Raw genomic sequence first — 17,455 nt, forward strand, 5'->3', positions numbered from 1 at the left:
ATGATATTTTAATGGACAATTACCAAAATTCAATCATCAAAAAATTCTTCCTAAAAATCCAATCAGGTTGTACACATGTCTTTGAATTCCTTTCTGAATCGGCAGATATGCACACACCCCAATACTGCCCAAGGAGCACAGATGGAACAACACAGTACTTCAGGGATCTTCCTCCACTACATCTGTTATAATTACATTGTAGCTTATCACCCATGGAAATTAATTATTGGAATTATTAATTATTAACTTTCATAATCTCGGCCAGATTTTTTGTTTTGCAGTGGTTCCTAATTCCATTTGCAGCTGCATTTCCATCAAACGGGCTGGTCAGAAACCTGACCACAATGGAGGAACCACACCAGTCCCTTGTGGAAAATCAGCTGTCTGTAGTACAAAGCTCATTGGCGTTGATGATATAAGTGAACAATGTTGCTTCAGCACAAACAAGTTATACTCCAGTACTGGGTGACTAGTCTATTTTTAAAAGTAGGTCCAATTAATTTTAAATATTTCCCAGCTACATCCCTCCATTGTAGCCACAGCTCCCATAGAACATAGAACGATACAGCGCAGTACAGGCCCTTCGGCCCTCGATGTTGCACCGACATGGAAAAAATCTAAAGGCCATCTAACCTACACTATGCCCTTATCATCCATATGCTTATCCAATAAATTTTTAAATGCCCTCAATGTTGGCATGTTCACTACTGTTGCAGGTAGGGCATTCCACGGCCTCACCACTCTTTGCGTAAAAAACCCACCTCTGACCTCTGTCCTATATCTATTACCCCTCAATTTAAGGCTATGTCCCCTCGTGCTAGCCACCTCCATCCGCGGGAGAAGGCTCTCGCTGTCCACCCTATCTAACCCTCTGATCATTTTGTATGCCTCTATTAAGTCACCTCTTAACCTTCTTCTCTCTAACGAAAACAACCTCAAGTCCATCAGCCTTTCCTCATAAGATTTTCCCTCCATACCAGGCAACATCCTGGTAAATCTCCTCTGCACCCGTTCCAAAGCTTCCACGTCCTTCCTATAATGAGGCGACCAGAACTGTACGCAATACTCCAAATGCGGCCGTACTAGAGTTTTGTACAACTGCAACATGACCTCATGGCTCCGGAACTCAATCCCTCTACCAATAAAGGCCAACACACCATAGGCCTTCTTCACAACCCTATCAACCTGGGTGGCAACTTTCAGGGATCTATGTACATGGACACCGAGATCCCTCTGCTCATCCACACTACCAAGAATTTTACCATTAGCCAAATATTCCGCATTTCTGTTATTCTTTCCAAAGTGAATCACCTCACACTTCTCCACATTAAACTCCATTTGCCACCTCTCAGCCCAGCTCTGCAGCCTATCTATGTCCCTCTGTAACCTGCAACATCCTTCCGCACTGTCTACAACTCCACCGACTTTAGTGTCGTCTGCAAATTTACCGGCTGCCATTTATTCAAAATACTGTTCGCATCATTAAAAGGCTCCAAAATTGCAACATTAATTGAATTTAACCACTGCCACGTTTTCAACCCCTTGAAGATTGTGATTTCAGAAAGTAAGATTTGGGGATCGGGGGTATCTGAGTAATTTGAGACATGGGCCGGGTTCTCCGATCCGAGTATGCCCACCTTCACTGCAAGAACAGAGAATTTGGCGCTCAGACGAAACTCCATTCACTGCCGTGAGATCGGAGCACGCCGCCGGCATGAGCGGATGGAGAATTCCAGCCATGTTGTCACAATCCATATCCTGGGCCGGATACTCCGGCCTCCCACATGTTTCTCAGCAGCAGGAGGTGATGCACCCGTTCGCACGCGGTCAGTTTCTCTCTTCCTGCCACTTGGCAATGGGATTTCCGTTTGGCAATCAGGGGCGGGATTCTCCCCTACCCGGCGTGACGGAGGGTGCCGGAGTAGGGGAGTGGCGCCAACCACTCAGGGGTCGCGCCTCCCCAAAGGTGGGGAATTCTCCCTACCTTTGGGGGCCAGCCCCGCGCCGGAGCGGTTGGCACCAGAAGACTGGCGCAAAAAACCGGCGCCCCCGGCAGCGGGGCTGGCTGAAAGGCTTTCGCCGGTCGGCGCATGCGCCGGCAGTGACGTCAGCGGCAGCTGGCCGCTGACATCACTGCCGGCGCATTCGCGATGTGGGGTTTTCTTCCGCTTCCGCCATGGCGGAGGCCGTGGCGGCCGCGGAGGAGAACGAGTGCACCCAGGGCACTGGCCTGGAGTCTGAGCGGGGGGCCCGATCGCGGGCCAGGCCACCGTGGGGGCACCCCCCGGGGTTCGATCGCTCCCCGCCCTCCCCAGGACCCCGAGGCCCGCTCGCGCCGCTGATCCCGCCGTTACAGAGGTGGTTCAAACCTCGGCGGCGGGAGAGGCCTCCCAGCGGCGGGACTTCGGCCCATCCGGGCCGGAGAATCACCGCAGGGGCCTCTCCGATCGGAGTGGCGAGATTCCCGCCACCGCCACTTCCCGGGTGGCGGAGAATCTCTGCCACGGCGGGGGCGGGATTTTCGGTGGCCCCAGTCGATTCTCCGACCCTGCTGGGGTCAGAGAATTTTGCCCCAGATTTCCCTTGGAGCCACCCCCCTCCCCCCCACTGCATGCCTCCGAGAAGCCCGCAGACGGGGGTGCATAGCCGGCAGGACCAGAGAATCTCGCCATCATTGAATGGATGGAGAATTCAGCCACTTTTGTTTTACCTTTGGGAAATACTGGGGGAAGTTGTGGAAGGATTTGCAATCTGATTATCAGCCTATTGAACCACGTTGAATGCTTCTTCCGTGGCCTGCATGTCCTGCGATAGGGGCTCGACCACTGAGTGACCAGTCCTCCTATTTGAGACATGACCTGTGATGAGTGCAGTAGTCCCGGGAGCAGCCGGTGATTTTAGACCTCTGAATATAAAGCTCTTCACGACTGGCCTTTTTCTCACGTCAGGTAGAATTTAATGTTGCTGATGGGAGATTGGGAGATTTCCCCACTGGCTGCAGAACCTCAGGTGCCCCACGTTAATCCACCGAGCAAGCTCCACTGGACTTAAGTATTCGTCAGGCACTTCATAGGCCTGCAGATGCCACTCTGCAGGATTTAGGACCTCAAAGGCCATCCCCTGAGAACTGCTGACTGCAGAGGCCAAAATCTCTCTATTGCAGGCAGTGACACAGAGAGTGGCGGCTGCTGGTGATAATGTGCCTCCCCAGTGACCTAGGATCACTGAGGGACCCCCGGCCACAGCTGTGTGAGGTTGAGATGGGGGCCACCTTGCTGGAGAATGCTGGCCAGGGAGGGGGTCAGCAGGGGGGGGGGCAATTGGTTGCTCACAGCAGGCTCCTCCATCCCGTTGCAGGGTTTATCGATCCGACACTGAGTGCCTTTGAATGAGGGACCACCCCTCCCCATCCCCGTTACAACATCCTTACCCCCCCGGCTCCAGCCAACACCTTCCTCTGCATTCAACCCGGGAGCAGATCCTGGGCTTCCCATACGGCAACTTCTCTGACTGTCTGCCAGCGATAAAACACCAGTGGCAGTGGAATGAAGCCATTAAGTGGCCGTTGCTGATTTAAGGACTTCAATTAGCAATCAGGCGAGAAGGCCATCCATGAACATTCCCACCATGGATTTAATTGGACAGAGGTGGGAAGCTGGCAGGGTCCAAACACGACACCTTCTTGCCCGATTAAATGCAACCCCTCCTCCAAGCCTCACAACAGACGTGCAACCAGTAGAGGGATGTTAAGCATGGAAGAGGTAATGGGGCAGGTGTTACACCTTCTGCGGTTACATGGGAAGGTGCCATGGGTGATGGGAGAGGTGTTGGGTATGGTAGAGGAGTGGACTAGATTATCCCGGAGGGAACGGTCTCTGCATAATGCTGACAGAGGGAGTGAAGGGTAAATGTGTTTGGTGGTGGCATCACGATGGAGCTGGCGAAAATGGCGGAGGATTATGCTTTGCATACGGAGGCTGGTGGGGTGAAATGTGAGAACGAGGGGGACTCTATCCTTGTTCTGGAAGGGGGAGAGGGGGCGAGCGTAGTGGTGTGGGAGATAGACCGCAAACTGATGAGGGCCCTGTCAACAACTGTAGATGGAGTATTGTGAGCAGTTTTGGGCCCCGCATCTAAGCAAGGATGTGCTGGCCTTGGAAAAGGTGCAGAGGAGGTTCACAAGAATGATCCCTGGAATGAAGAGCTTGTCGTATGAGGAACGGTTGAGGACTCTGGGTCTGTACTCGTTGGAGTTTATGACGGGGAATCTTACTAAAACTTACAGGATCCTGCAAAACCTGGATAGAGTGGACGTGGAAAGGATGTTTTCATTAGTAGGAAAAACTAGCAGAGGACACAATCTCAAACTAAACGTTCGATCCTTTAAAACAGAGATGAAGAGGAATTTCTTCAGTGGTGAATCTGTAGAACACTTTGCCGCAGAAGGCTGTGGAGGCCAAATCACTGAGTGTCGCTAAGACAGAGATAGATAGGTTCTTGATCAATAAGCGGATCAGGGGTTATGGGAAGAATGCAGGAGAATGGGGATGAGAAAAATGCCAGCCATGATTGAATGGTGGAGCAGACTCGATGGGCCGAGTGGCCTAATTCTGCTATGATGTCTTATGGTTGTTTTCAAAAGGTCAAAGTGAGGGAAGGGAACTCTTGGGGCTGGGGGGTGGGGGGAGGTGGAGGAAGGAGGGGGTTACAAGGGACAGGGCCAGAACCTAGTGGGTGGGTCACCAATGGGAAAGGGGGCCAGAGATGGTGGCACTGACCCCTCACCCTTCCCCGCCTGAGGCCCGAGAAAGCTAACCTTCATGGGATCTAACCCAATCGTTGATCTCCTTCTGCACCTGTCCACCTAACCTGGAAAATAGTAAAAGATACACATTTGATTTTCAAATTACTATTGCAGTGTTGCAGGATTGGGAATTGTTGTTGTGAAAGCGTCAGTGAACAGATAATGAAGATAATTATTTTGTGCCTCAGTAACGTGCACTATCGTGACAGTTAGAGGAAGGGAGGGAATTTTAATTCCAAGTTTATGCAGCAACTGTTGATACAAATTTACAAATTTATGCCTCACCCAGAACAAGTCTGGGACCTGTTAAGGGAAAGGTTGGAACAATAATAGCACTTCACCATTCTCTTCGCTTAAACAGGAATATAGAAATCATTGGACAGACTGAGGTCATCTAACCAGTTCACCTTCTAACTTCTCCTTGTAAGGCGCTAGCCTCCAACTCAAAGCCCTTTTGGCTATCGGCTGAAACCTTTTCAAAAATTTGAATATTTCTATTAAATCCCCCTTGAATTTTCTGCCTCAATGAATGTTTAATTTATCAAATCTCACAAGGTATTCGTCTTAGTCATAATTCTCATTGACCCTTTTCCCTGACTTCAGAATCCTTTCTCTATTGGCTGTCTAAATCAGCAGATTGAATTCCAGCTGTCATTACATTACATAAATCGGCCTGAGCTTGCTGCCATATTTAAATGTCCCTGGATATGAAACTCAGAATTTCTTGAAGCTTTCGATGATGTTTTATTTCACCTCTAATCTTGTTTCAGACAACATGTGGAAATGTTTCTGGAACCCTTAAAATCCACTCCCACTTGTATCTTCTGATTGTGAGCATTAAAAAAAACTCTGAATCCCATTGAATGTCATTGATCATTCCACTGAACGTTAAACAGTTGTTTTTTTTGTCATTTCCCTGGGTTAAAGCTAATCCTTTAACAAGGAAAGTTAACTCACACATAGCAGATCTCTTTAGCTGTTACAATAGTTTTGTTTTGTGAATGTCCCACCCAATATTGTTTGTCCATGGTGCCCTGATTTAAATTTGAAATTGTGCTTGGAGCCTCACAGAAAGTGATGTTTGGATCATTTTATTGGCACACTTTAGAATCTTAAGGGATTACACATACAGGTACGATCAGAATTATAAATGCAAAGTACAACATTTACCTCAAGAGCAACTCAGCTATTTTGGATTTGCAGATGGATTGACAGCTTTGCACAGGTATGGCAAGTTGTCCAGTTCAGCAAGATGTTTTCTCAAAAGTCTCTATCATTAAACACTTTAGAATCTACCTTCCTGACGAGGTGCTTTATGTATCCTGTTATCTGTAAAGAAAAGAAAATCTGCTTTAAACATCAGGGAATCAGTGTGAATCAGCAGGACACAGACATGAAGGAGCTCACTGCCAGACACGCAGCTGAGGCAATTCAGTATTCAGTATTCTATTTGTAAATCCCGTGTAATATACAACAACAGGAAGATTTACTGTCTCACACATGTTTAATCTGAGCTATTGGAAATTCACCCACGGGAGCAGTTTTCATTTCTCTTGTCAGATCCATCTGGCAAATCTTGCCAATAATAATTAGAAGTCCGAAATGGTGACGAGGTTCAGTTAATCTACATTTTCCAAACACTGCACAGAATTTTTTTAGACTTTGAGTTTATTTTTCATTCTGTCTATTCACCAGAAATGTTGCTTTCCAACCTAGACTGCAAGCAAAGGTTAACCCCCTAACTGCAGTACACATAAATATAGGGCAGGAAACTCCGTCCTACCAGCTCTGTTTCCCGGTGCTCCCCCACCTCTCCCCCACTGGCAGCGGGATTCTCCATCCCGCCAGCCCTGTTTCCCAGGGCTCCCCCCTCCCCCCCCCCACCCCGCCGGCAGCTGGATTCTCCGTTCCTGTAGCTGACCAATGGGATTTTCCATTGTGTTCGCCCCCATGCCGTAGGGAAACACATGGGCGTGGGTGCATTGTCGGCAAAGCGGAGGATCTCGCCGACGGAGGATCAGAAGTAGAATTTCACTCCTTGTCCACCTTCACCTTAAATATATTCAGTGACCCCCGACTCCACCGCTTTCTGAGGCAGAGTTCCACAGCTGCTCAGCCCTCCGACAGAACGAAAATCTCCTCATCTCTGTCCTAAAAGATACAGCCCTCATTTTAAAGCAGTTCCCCCTTGTTCTGGACTCAACCACAAGGGGGAAATATCCTTTCCATGTCCACCTTCACAAGACCATTCAGGATTTCATTTACTTCCAGCAAATCACCCTTCACTCTTCTGAACGGCAGTAGAAACAAACACAGTTTGTGCAGCCTGTTCCCTTCAGGCATCCCGCCCATTCCAGGTATCAATCCAGTAAACCTCCTCTGAAGGGCCTCTGACACATTTACATCCATCCTTAGCGAAGGAGACCAGAACTCCCCACAGTGGACAGAATTCTCTCCCTGTGGGTGAGATCAATGGCGCGTGGCGAGAGAAGAATTCAGTGGGAGGCCCAAATATCAGTTTCAACCCAGCATGAAATTACAGTGGGAAATTACTGCTGGTGCCACCATGGCAGATTGGCAATCCTGCTGGATTCCAGTGTGAAACTGATTTGCATCCCACCGATGGGATGAGGGAGGGGGGGGGGGGGGGGGGGGGGCTGATCAGAATCTTTCCCCAATGCCCAATTCTCCATTGTAGAAATGGGAAACACGTCAGTTCAGGACACATCAGGACCCCCGTTTCATGCAGAAATCAGAATTTGTCTGGAGTAGGCCTGATTTGTAGTTTGGGGCGGAGGCGGCCAGTGACCCTGGACCCTGGGTCACCACAGCAGTGAGTGGCCGGAGCATCTATCAAGTGGCTTTCCCAGTCTCAATTCCATTGAGGAGGTTAATCTTCCAGCCTCAATGTGCTTGAGGAGTTCCATCTTTCCTCTTCAACGATGGGTCAGTAATGTGACGTACCCATCAAGCCCACCCTACCATGGAAGATGGCGTAATACATCCCGATGCACAATTATTAACGCTGCGGATGGAAGATCGGGGGTGTTTACGCATCAGCCTGTGCAGCAGCAAACACTCCCCACCCCCAACCCCACCACCTCCCATCTCCACTCCTGCACCATCTCCACTCCCATCTCCACTCCTGCATCATCTCCACTCCTGCATCATCTCCACTCCTGCACCATCTCCACTCCTGCACCATCTCCACTCCTGCACCATCTCCACTCACATCTCCACTCCCATCTCCACTCACGCACCATCGCCACTCCCGCACCATCTCCACTCCCATCTCCACTCCTGCACCATCTCCACTCTTGTACCATCTCCACTCCTGCACCATCTCCCCTCCTGCACCATCTCCCCTCCTGCACCATCTCCCCTCCTGCACCATCTCCACTCCTGCACCATCTCCACTCCTGTACCATCTCCACTCCCGCCCCATCTCCACTCCTGCACCATCTCCACTCCTGCACCATCTCCCCTCCTGCACCATCTCCACTCCTGCACCATCTCCACTCCTGTACCATCTCCACTCCCGCCCCATCTCCACTCCCATCTCCACTCCTGCACTATCTCCACTCCCGCCCCATCTCCCCTCCTGCACCATCTCCCTTCCTGCACCATCTCCCCTCCTGCACCATCTCCACTCCCATCTCCACTCCGATACCATCTCCCCTCCTGCACCATCTCCACTCCTGCACCATCTCCACTCCTGCACCATCTCCACTCCTGCACCATCTCCACTCCTGCACCATCTCCACTCCTGCACCATCTCCCCTCCTGCACCATCTCCACTCCCATCTCCACTCCGATACCATCTCCCCTCCTGCACCATCTCCACTCCTGCACCATCTCCCCTCCTGCACCATCTCCACTCCTGCACCATCTCCCCTCCTGCACCATCTCCCCTCCTGCACCATCTCCACTCCCGCACCATCTCCCCTCCTGCACCATCTCCACTCCAGTACTATCTCCACTCCTGCACCATCTCCACTCCTGCACCATCTCCACTCCTGCACCATCTCCCCTCCTGCACCATCTCCACTCCCATCTCCACTCCGATACCATCTCCCCTCCTGCACCATCTCCACTCCTGCACCATCTCCCCTCCTGCACCATCTCCACTCCTGCACCATCTCCCCTCCTGCACCATCTCCACTCCTGCACCATCTCCACTCCTGCACCATCTCCACTCCTGCACCATCTCCCCTCCTGCACCATCTCCCCTCCTGCACCATCTCCACTCCCATCTCCACTCCTGCACCATCTCCACCTCCGCCCCATCTCCCCTCCTGCACCATCTCCCCTCCTGCACCATCTCCACTCCCATCTCCACTCCTGCACCATCTCCACCTCCGCCCCATCTCCCCTCCTGCACCATCTCCACTCCTGCACCATCTCCACTCCGACACCATCTCCCCTCCTGCACCATCTCCACTCCTGCACCATCTCTACTCCTGCACCATCTCCCCTCCTGCACCATCTCCACTCCTGCACCATCTCCCCTCCTGCACCATCTCCACTCCTGCACCATCTCCCCTCCTGCACCATCTCCACTCCGACACCATCTCCCCTCCTGCACCATCTCCACTCCTGCACCATCTCTACTCCTGCACCATCTCCCCTCCTGCACCATCTCCACTCCTGCACCATCTCCCCTCCCGCACCATCTCCACTCAGGTACTATCTCCACTCCTGCACCATCTCCACTCCTGCATCATCTCCACTCCGACACCATCTCCCCTCCTGCACCATCTCCACTCCTGCACCATCTCCACTCCCGTACCATCTCCAATCCCGCACCATCTCCACTCCCACACCATCTCCACTCCTGCACCATCTCCGCTCCCGCCCCATCTCCCCTCCTGCATCATCTCCCCTCCTGCACCATCTCCCCTCCTGTACCATCTCCCTCCTGCACCATCTCCCCTCCTGCACCATCTCCCCTCCTGCACCATCTCCACTCCTGCACCATCTCCACTCCCGCACCATCTCCCCTCCTGCACCATCTCCACTCCTGCACCATCTCCCCTCCTGCACCATTTCCACTCCTGCACCATCTCCCCTCCTGCACCATCTCCACCCCTGCACCATCTCCACTCCTGCACCATCTCCACCCCTGCACCATCTCCACTCCTGCACCATTTCCACTCCTGTACCATCTGCACTCCTACACCATCTCCACTGCTGTTTAGAAACTGACTTCTGCTTTAGTTGTGTCAGTGTCACAGACTAATATATTCTTTCAACATTAATATAGGTAGTATGAGTTAAACCAAGCGTCTCCTCCTGAGATGGCAGTCTTAATAATGAAAAACCTACAAATGGGAATAATCTAAAATTGGGTCTTGAAGATTTTCAGTGATTGGGAAATTAAATATTTCCAGTGATTGAGGCAATGATTATTTCCAGTGATTGGGGTAGTGACTATTTCCAGTGATTGGGTCAGTGATTATTGCCAGTGATTAGAGCAGTGATTATTTCCAGTGATTGGAGCAGTGATTATTTTGGGTGATTGGGGTAGTGAATATTTCCAGTGATTAGAGCAGTGATTATTTCCAGTGATTGGAGCAGTGATTATTTTGGGTGATTGGGGCAGTGATTATTTCCAGTGATTAGAGCAGTGATTATTTCCAATGATTGGAGCAGTGATTATTTCCAATGATTGGAGCAGTGATTATTTCCAGTGATTGGAGCTTTGTTTATCTCCAGTGATTAGAGCAGTGATTATTTCCAGTGATTAGTGCAGTGATTATTCCCAGTGATTGGAGCAGTGATTATTTCCAGTGATTGGAGCTGTGTTTATCTCCAGTGATTGGGGCAGTGATTATTTCCAGTGATTGAGGCAGTGATTATTTCCAGTGATTTGAGCTGTGTTTATCTCCAGTGATCGAGGCAGTGATTATTTCCAGTGATTGAGGCAGTGATTATTTCCAGTGATTGGGGCAGTGATTATTTCCAGTGATTGGGGCAGTGATTATTCTCAGTGATTTGATCAGTTATTACTCTCAGTGATTGGAGCTGTGATTATTTCCAGTGATTGGGGCAGTGATTATTTCTAGTGATTGGAGCCGTGATTATTTCCAGTGATTGAGGCAGTGATTATTTCCAGTGATTGGAGTTGTGATTATTTCTGGTGGTTGGAGTAGTGATTATTTCCAGTGATTGGGGCAGTGATTATTCTCAGTGATTGGGTCAGTGGTTATTCTCAGTGATTGGAGCTGTGATTATTTCCAGTGATTGATGCAGTGATTATTTCCAGTGATTTAGGCAGTGATTATTTCTAGTGATTGGAGCCGTGATTATTTCCAGTGATTGAGGCAGTGATTATTTCCAGTGATTGGAGTTGTGATTATTTCTGGTGGTTGGAGTAGTGATTATTTCCAGTGATTGGAGCCGTGATTATTTCCAATGATTGAGGCAGTGATTATTTCCAGTGATTGGAGTTGTGATTATTTCTGGTGGTTGGAGTAGTGATTATTTCCAGTGATTGGGGCTGTGATCTTTTTCCTTCAACAGCTTGTTGCATTGTGGGATTGTCTTTGGAAGGAAAAAGTGCTGATTCCCTGTCCTGGAAACACGTGTTTATTCTAGTTTGTGTGGACGGTAACCTTGTGTTTTGTCAGTGTTGGAGAACACCAGGTACTCGTTCCTATCAATTGCTATCCATCCATTCCATATTTTATAGAACACGCTCAGTCTATTTTTCTCCCTCCTTTGCTGAAGTGATTCTCATTTCAAATCTCTGATCCAGGATGTGGTTCTAGTGTATTTCCCAGACAGATTCAGACAGTCTGGGGAATACAAATGCATTGCAGCTACTCACTAAGGCTTGTTCAAAAGCACCTTCTAATCCCCTGACCTCTACCATCTCAAAGGACAAGGCCAGTAGATACCTGGGAACGCCACCACCTGCAAGTTTCCCTCCAAGTCAGTCACCACCCGGACTTGGAAATATAGACATTCCTTCACTATCGGGTGGTCACAATCCTGGCACTCCCTCCCTAACAGCACAGTGGGTGCACCTACACCACACGGACTGCAGCGGTTCAAGAAGGGAGCTCAGCACCACCTTTTCAAGGGCAATTAGGGATGGGCAATAAACACTGCTGGCCTACACTGTGATGGCAAAATCCCATGAAAGAAGAAACAGGGGCCGGAATTCTTCGGTCATTGCGATTCAATTTTCCTGTCGGCAGTGCAGTCCCGGTTCCATAGCTGAAAGATTACTTGGGATTTGGTTTTGTGTGTCATTGACACAATGGCACCCCCAATGGAGCAGCAGACTCCCAGCACTTGAATCAGCCTTGATTTCTGTGTTCTCTTATAACCAGTGATCATTCGACACGTGACCAGTGATCATTCGACACGTGACCAGTGATCATTCTACACATGGCCAGTGATCATTCGACACGTGACCAGTGATCATTCTACACATGGCCAGTGATCACTCTAAATGTGACCAGTGATCATTCCACACGTGACTAGTGATCAGTCTACCTGTTACCAGTGATCATTTCACACATGGCCGGTGATCATTCTACATGTGACCAGTGATCATTCTACATGTGACCAGTGATCATTCTACACATAAACAGTGATCACTCTACATGTGACCAGTGATCATTCTACATGTGACCAGTGATCGTTCTACACGTGACCAGTGATCATTCTACACATAAACAGTGATCACTCTACATGTGACCAGTGATCATTCTATATGTGACCAGTAATCATTCTACATGTGACCAGTGATCATTCTACACATGACCAGTGATCATTCTACATGTGACCAGTGATCATTCTACACATGACCAGTAATCATTCTACATGTGACCAGTGATCATTCTACACATGACCAGTGATCAATCTACATGTGACCAGTGATCATTCTACACATAAACAGTGATCACTCTATATGTGACCAGTGATCATTCTACACATAAACAGTGATCAATCAATGCATGACCCGTGATCATTATACATGTGACCAGTGATCATTCTACATGTGACGAGTGACCATTCTACTTGTGACCAGTGATCTTTCTACCCATGACCAGTGACTGTTGTACACGTGACCAGTGATCATTCTATCCATGACCAGTGACTGTTGTACACGTGACCAGTGATCATTCCACACATGGGCTGTTGCCTCTTATTTGTTTCCAGTAAATCTTTGATTTTCATCTCAGTTTTAAGGGGAGAAAGATTGCAATTTAAATGACACCTTTAATGATCTCAGGATGAACACACCTGCAAGATCCTGGGCGGGATTCTCCCGTCCACCAGTCACATGTTTCTCGACCACACATGTTCGATGGCAGTGGGGATTCAGTCTTGCCGCCAATTGTCAATGGGATTTCCCACGGCAATATTTTGAAGAAGATCTCTTCAGTGGCCTAAGTGGTTGGCCCCCAATGCTTGTACACATTGACCACATCAAAGAGAGGTAAGTGCAGTGAAATTACATGCTGCATTCATCCAGGAAAGTGGAGGGTACTCCATTGCTCTCCTGACCTGTGCCTTGTAGATGTAGGCCTTTGGAGGGCAGGAGGGGGGGTGGTCAGGAGGTGAGTTACTCGTCATAGGATTCCGAGCCTTTGACCTGCCATGTAGCCACAGTATTAATGTGACTAGCCCAGTTCAGTTTCTGGTCAACGACAACCCCCAGGATGTTGATTGTGGGGGATTCAGGGATGGTAATGCCATTGAATGTCAAAGGGTGGTGATTAGATCTTCTCTTGTAGGAGATGATCATTGCCTGGCACTTGTGTGACATGAATATAACTTGCCACTTCTCAGCCCAAGTCTGGATATTTTCCACACCTTGCTCCATTTGGACATGGACTGCTCCACTATCTGAGGAGTCGGGAATGGTGTTGAATATTGTGCAGTCATCCACAAACATCCCCACTTCTGACCTTATGATGGAAGGGCGGTCATTGATGAAGCAGATGTATATGGTTGGGCGGAGGGCACTGACCTGAGGAACTCCTGCAGTGATGTCCTGGAGCTGAGATGATTGACCTCCAACCACTTCAACCATCTTCCTTGGTGCCGGGTATGACTTCACCCAGTGGAGAGTTTTCCCCCTGATTCCCATTGACTTCAGTTTTGCTGGGGCTCCTTGATGCCACACTCGGTCAAATGCTGCCTTGATGTCAAGGACAGTCACTTTCCCCTCACCTCTGGCATTCAGCTGTTTGACCATGTTTGAACCAAGGCTGTAACGAGGCCAAGTGTTGAGTGACCCTGGCAGAACCCAAAAGTGAGCATCCGTGAGCAGGTTATTGCTGAGTAAGTGCCGCTTGATAGCACTGTTGATGACGCCTTCCATCAATTTACTGATGATGGAGAGTAGACTGACAGGACGGTAATTGACTGGGTTGGATTTGTTCTGTTTCTTGTGTGCAGGACACACCTGGACAGTTTTCCACATTGCCGGGTAGATACCTGTGTTGTAGCTGTACTGGAACAGCTTGGCGAGGGATGTGTCAAGATCTAGAACACAAGTCTTCAGTACTATTGCCGGAATAATGTCAGTGCCCATATCCTTTGCACGATCTAGTGTTGTCAGCTGTTTCTTGATATCCATGAAGTGAATAATATTGGCTGGAGACTGACATCTGTGATGCTGAGGACCTCTGGAGGAGACCGAGATGGATCAGCCACTTGGCATTTCAGGCTGAAGATTGTTGCGAATGCCTCAGCCTTGTCTTCTGCACAGATGTGTTGGTTCTTTCATCATTGTGGATGGGGATATTTGTGGAGCCTCCTCCTCCAGTGAGTTGTTTAATTGTCCACCACCATTCATGGCTGGATGTGGCAGGACTGCAGAGCTTAGAACTGATGTGGTCATTGTGGAATTGCTTAGCTTCGTCTATTACTTGGGCAGCACGGTGGCACAGTGGGTTAGCCCTGCTGCCTCACGGCGCTGAGGTCCCAGGTTCCATCCCGGCTCTGGGTCACTGTCCGTGTGGAGTTTCCACATTCTCCCCATGTTTGCGTGGGTTTCACCCCCACAACCCAAAGATACGCAGGGTAGGCAGATTGGCCACGCTATATTGCCCCTTAATTGGAAAAAATTAATTGGGTACTCTAAAATTATAAAGAAATAGCTCTGTCTATTACTTACTGCTTATGCTGTTTGGCACAAGTCGTCCTGTGTTGTAGCTTCACCAGGTTGACACCTCATTTTTCGGTCTGCCTGGTGTTGCTCCTGGCATGCTCTCCTGCCCTCTTCATTGAACCAGGGTTGACCCCCCTGGCTGGGTGGTAATGGTAGAGTGGGGGATTTGCCGGGCCATGAGGTTTCAGATGGTGGCTGAATACAATTCTGGTGCTGCTGATGACCCACAGCACCTCATGGAGTTGCAAGATCTGTTTGAAGTCTATCCCATTTGGCACGGTGGTAGTGCCATGCAACACAATGGAGGTTATCCTCAATATGAAGACGGGTCTTTGTTTCCACAAGGACTGTGCGGTGGTCACTTCTACCGATACTGTCATGGACAGATGCATCTGCAGCAGGCAGGTTGGTGAGGATGAGGTCAAATATGATTTTCCCTCTTGTTGGTTCCCTCACCACCTGCTGCAGTCCCAGTCTAGCAGCGATGTCCTTTAGGACCCGGCCAGCTCGGTCTGTCGTGGTTCTACCCAGCCACTCTTGGTGATGGACATTGAAGGTCCCACCCAGAGTATATTCTGTGCCCTTGCCACCCTCAGTGCTTCCTCCAAGTGGTGTCCAACATGGAGGAGAACTGATTCATCAGCTGATGGTGGGCGGTACGTGGTAATCAGCAGGAGGTTTCCTTGCCCATGTTTAACCTGAAGCCATGGGACTTCCTGGGATCCAGAGTCGATGTTGGGGACCCCCAGGACAACTTCCTCCTGACTGTATCCCACTGTGCTGCCACCTCTGCTGGGTCTGTCCTGCCGGTGAGACAGGACATACCCAGGAATGGGGATAGTGGTGTCTGGCACATTGCTGTAAGGTATGATTCTGTGAGTGTGACTATGTCAGGCTGTTGCTTAACTAGCCTGTGAGACAGCTCTCCCAACTTTGGCACAAGCCCCCAGATGTTAGTCAGGACTTTGCAAGGTTGAAAGGGCTAAAATGATGCAATTTCAATGAAGGAGATTAACATGTCCAGCTGCACTTCAAGAGAAACAACGTTCAAGTGTTGGTGCCAATCTTACCTCTGAGTCAGAAAGCTGTGCATTCAAACCCAACTCTTCGGTTGAATCTGGTAAAATAAGCACATCCATCAGTGCAGAAATGAGAGTTCCGTATGGTCAGAAATGTCATTGCTCAGATCAGCTATTAAACTGAGGTTCAGTCTGGTGTCCCAGTAGTTAATGTGATCCCACGGCATAGCTAAAGGAGAGCAGAGCATTCTCCCTCTGTCCCAGGGGGAGGTGACACAGTGGTGTTGTCACTGGACTAATAATCCAGACACCCAGGGTAATGCTCTGGGATCCCAGGTTCAAATCCCACCGTGGCAGATGGTGAAATTTGAATTCAATAAATATTTGGAATTAAAAGTATAATGATGACCATGAAACCGTTGTTGTAAAAACCCATCTGGTTCAATAATATCCTTCAGGGAAGGAAATCTGCCGTCCTTACCAGGTCTGGCCTACATGTGACTCCAGACCCATAAAGATGTGGTTGACTCTTAACTCTGAAATGGCCTATCAAACCACTCAGTTCAAGGGCAATTAGGAATGGGCATTAAATGCTGACCCAGCCAGCGACGCCCACAACCAAAAAACAAATAAATTTGTTCAAAGCCAGAGAAGCTCTGGCTCTGAACTAAAGACAACTCCATTGAATGTGAACAAAGACTGAAGAGCTTGTTACGCAACAGTCAATACATTTGTTTTGTGAGCTTGTTTTGAGGCTTGGAATATAAAAGCAGGGATGTACTTCTGAGGCTTTATAAAGCACTAGTTAGGCCCCATTTAGAATACTGTGAGCAATTTTGGGCCCCACACCTCAGGAAGGACATACTGGCACTGGAGCGGGTCCAGCGGAGATTCACACGGATGATCCCAGGAATGGTAGGCCTAACATACGATGAACGTCTGAGGATCCTGGGATTATATTCATTGGAGTTTAGGAGGTTGAGGGGAGATCTAATAGAAACTTACAAGATAATGAATGGCTTGGATAGGATGGACTAGGGAAGTTGTTTCCATTAGCAGGGGAGACTAGGACGCGGGGGCACAGCCTTAGAATAAAAGGGAGTCACTTTAGAACAGAGATGAGGAAAAATTTCTTCAGCCAGAGAGTGGTAGGTCTGTGGAATTCATTGCCACAGAGGGCGGTGGAGGCCGGAACGTTGAGTGTCTTTAAGACAGAAATTGATAAATTCTTGATTTCTCGAGGAATTAAGGGCTATGGGGAGAGAGCGGGTAAATGGAGTTGAAATCAACCATGATTGAATGGTGGAGTGGACTCGATGGGCCGAATGGCCTTACTTCCGCTCCTATGTTTTATGGTCTTATGGTCCCATGGCAGGAGGGATGTTTTGTGCGGATTCTCGATGAGCTAGACCAGAGCAAACTCAGTGGCCCGAATGGCCTTTACGATGTTTCCTTCAGTTCGGTCCTGGTGAGCTGTGTATTGATGCTCACAGGTGAGAA

General features: G+C 49.1%; 1 protein-coding gene across 4 annotated transcripts in view; it reads right to left on the reverse strand.

The window, feature by feature from the left end:
• Positions 1 to 17,455, reverse strand: part of LOC119965741 (cadherin-18-like) — a 787,515-nt gene that overhangs the window by 576,993 nt on the left and 193,067 nt on the right. For 3 of the 4 annotated variants that reach the window (XM_038796511.1, XM_038796505.1, XM_038796506.1), the window contains exon 2: positions 5,975 to 6,133. The exons of the other annotated variant lie outside the window; for it this stretch is intronic. The gene's annotated coding sequence lies outside the window, so the exon portion shown is untranslated. The remainder of the gene's footprint in view (positions 1 to 5,974; positions 6,134 to 17,455) is intronic. 4 annotated transcript variants of the gene reach the window in all.

The sequence above is a fragment of the Scyliorhinus canicula genome, chromosome 5 (genome assembly GCF_902713615.1).
Source record: "Scyliorhinus canicula chromosome 5, sScyCan1.1, whole genome shotgun sequence".
In the NCBI taxonomy this organism is placed as follows: domain Eukaryota; kingdom Metazoa; phylum Chordata; class Chondrichthyes; order Carcharhiniformes; family Scyliorhinidae; genus Scyliorhinus; species Scyliorhinus canicula.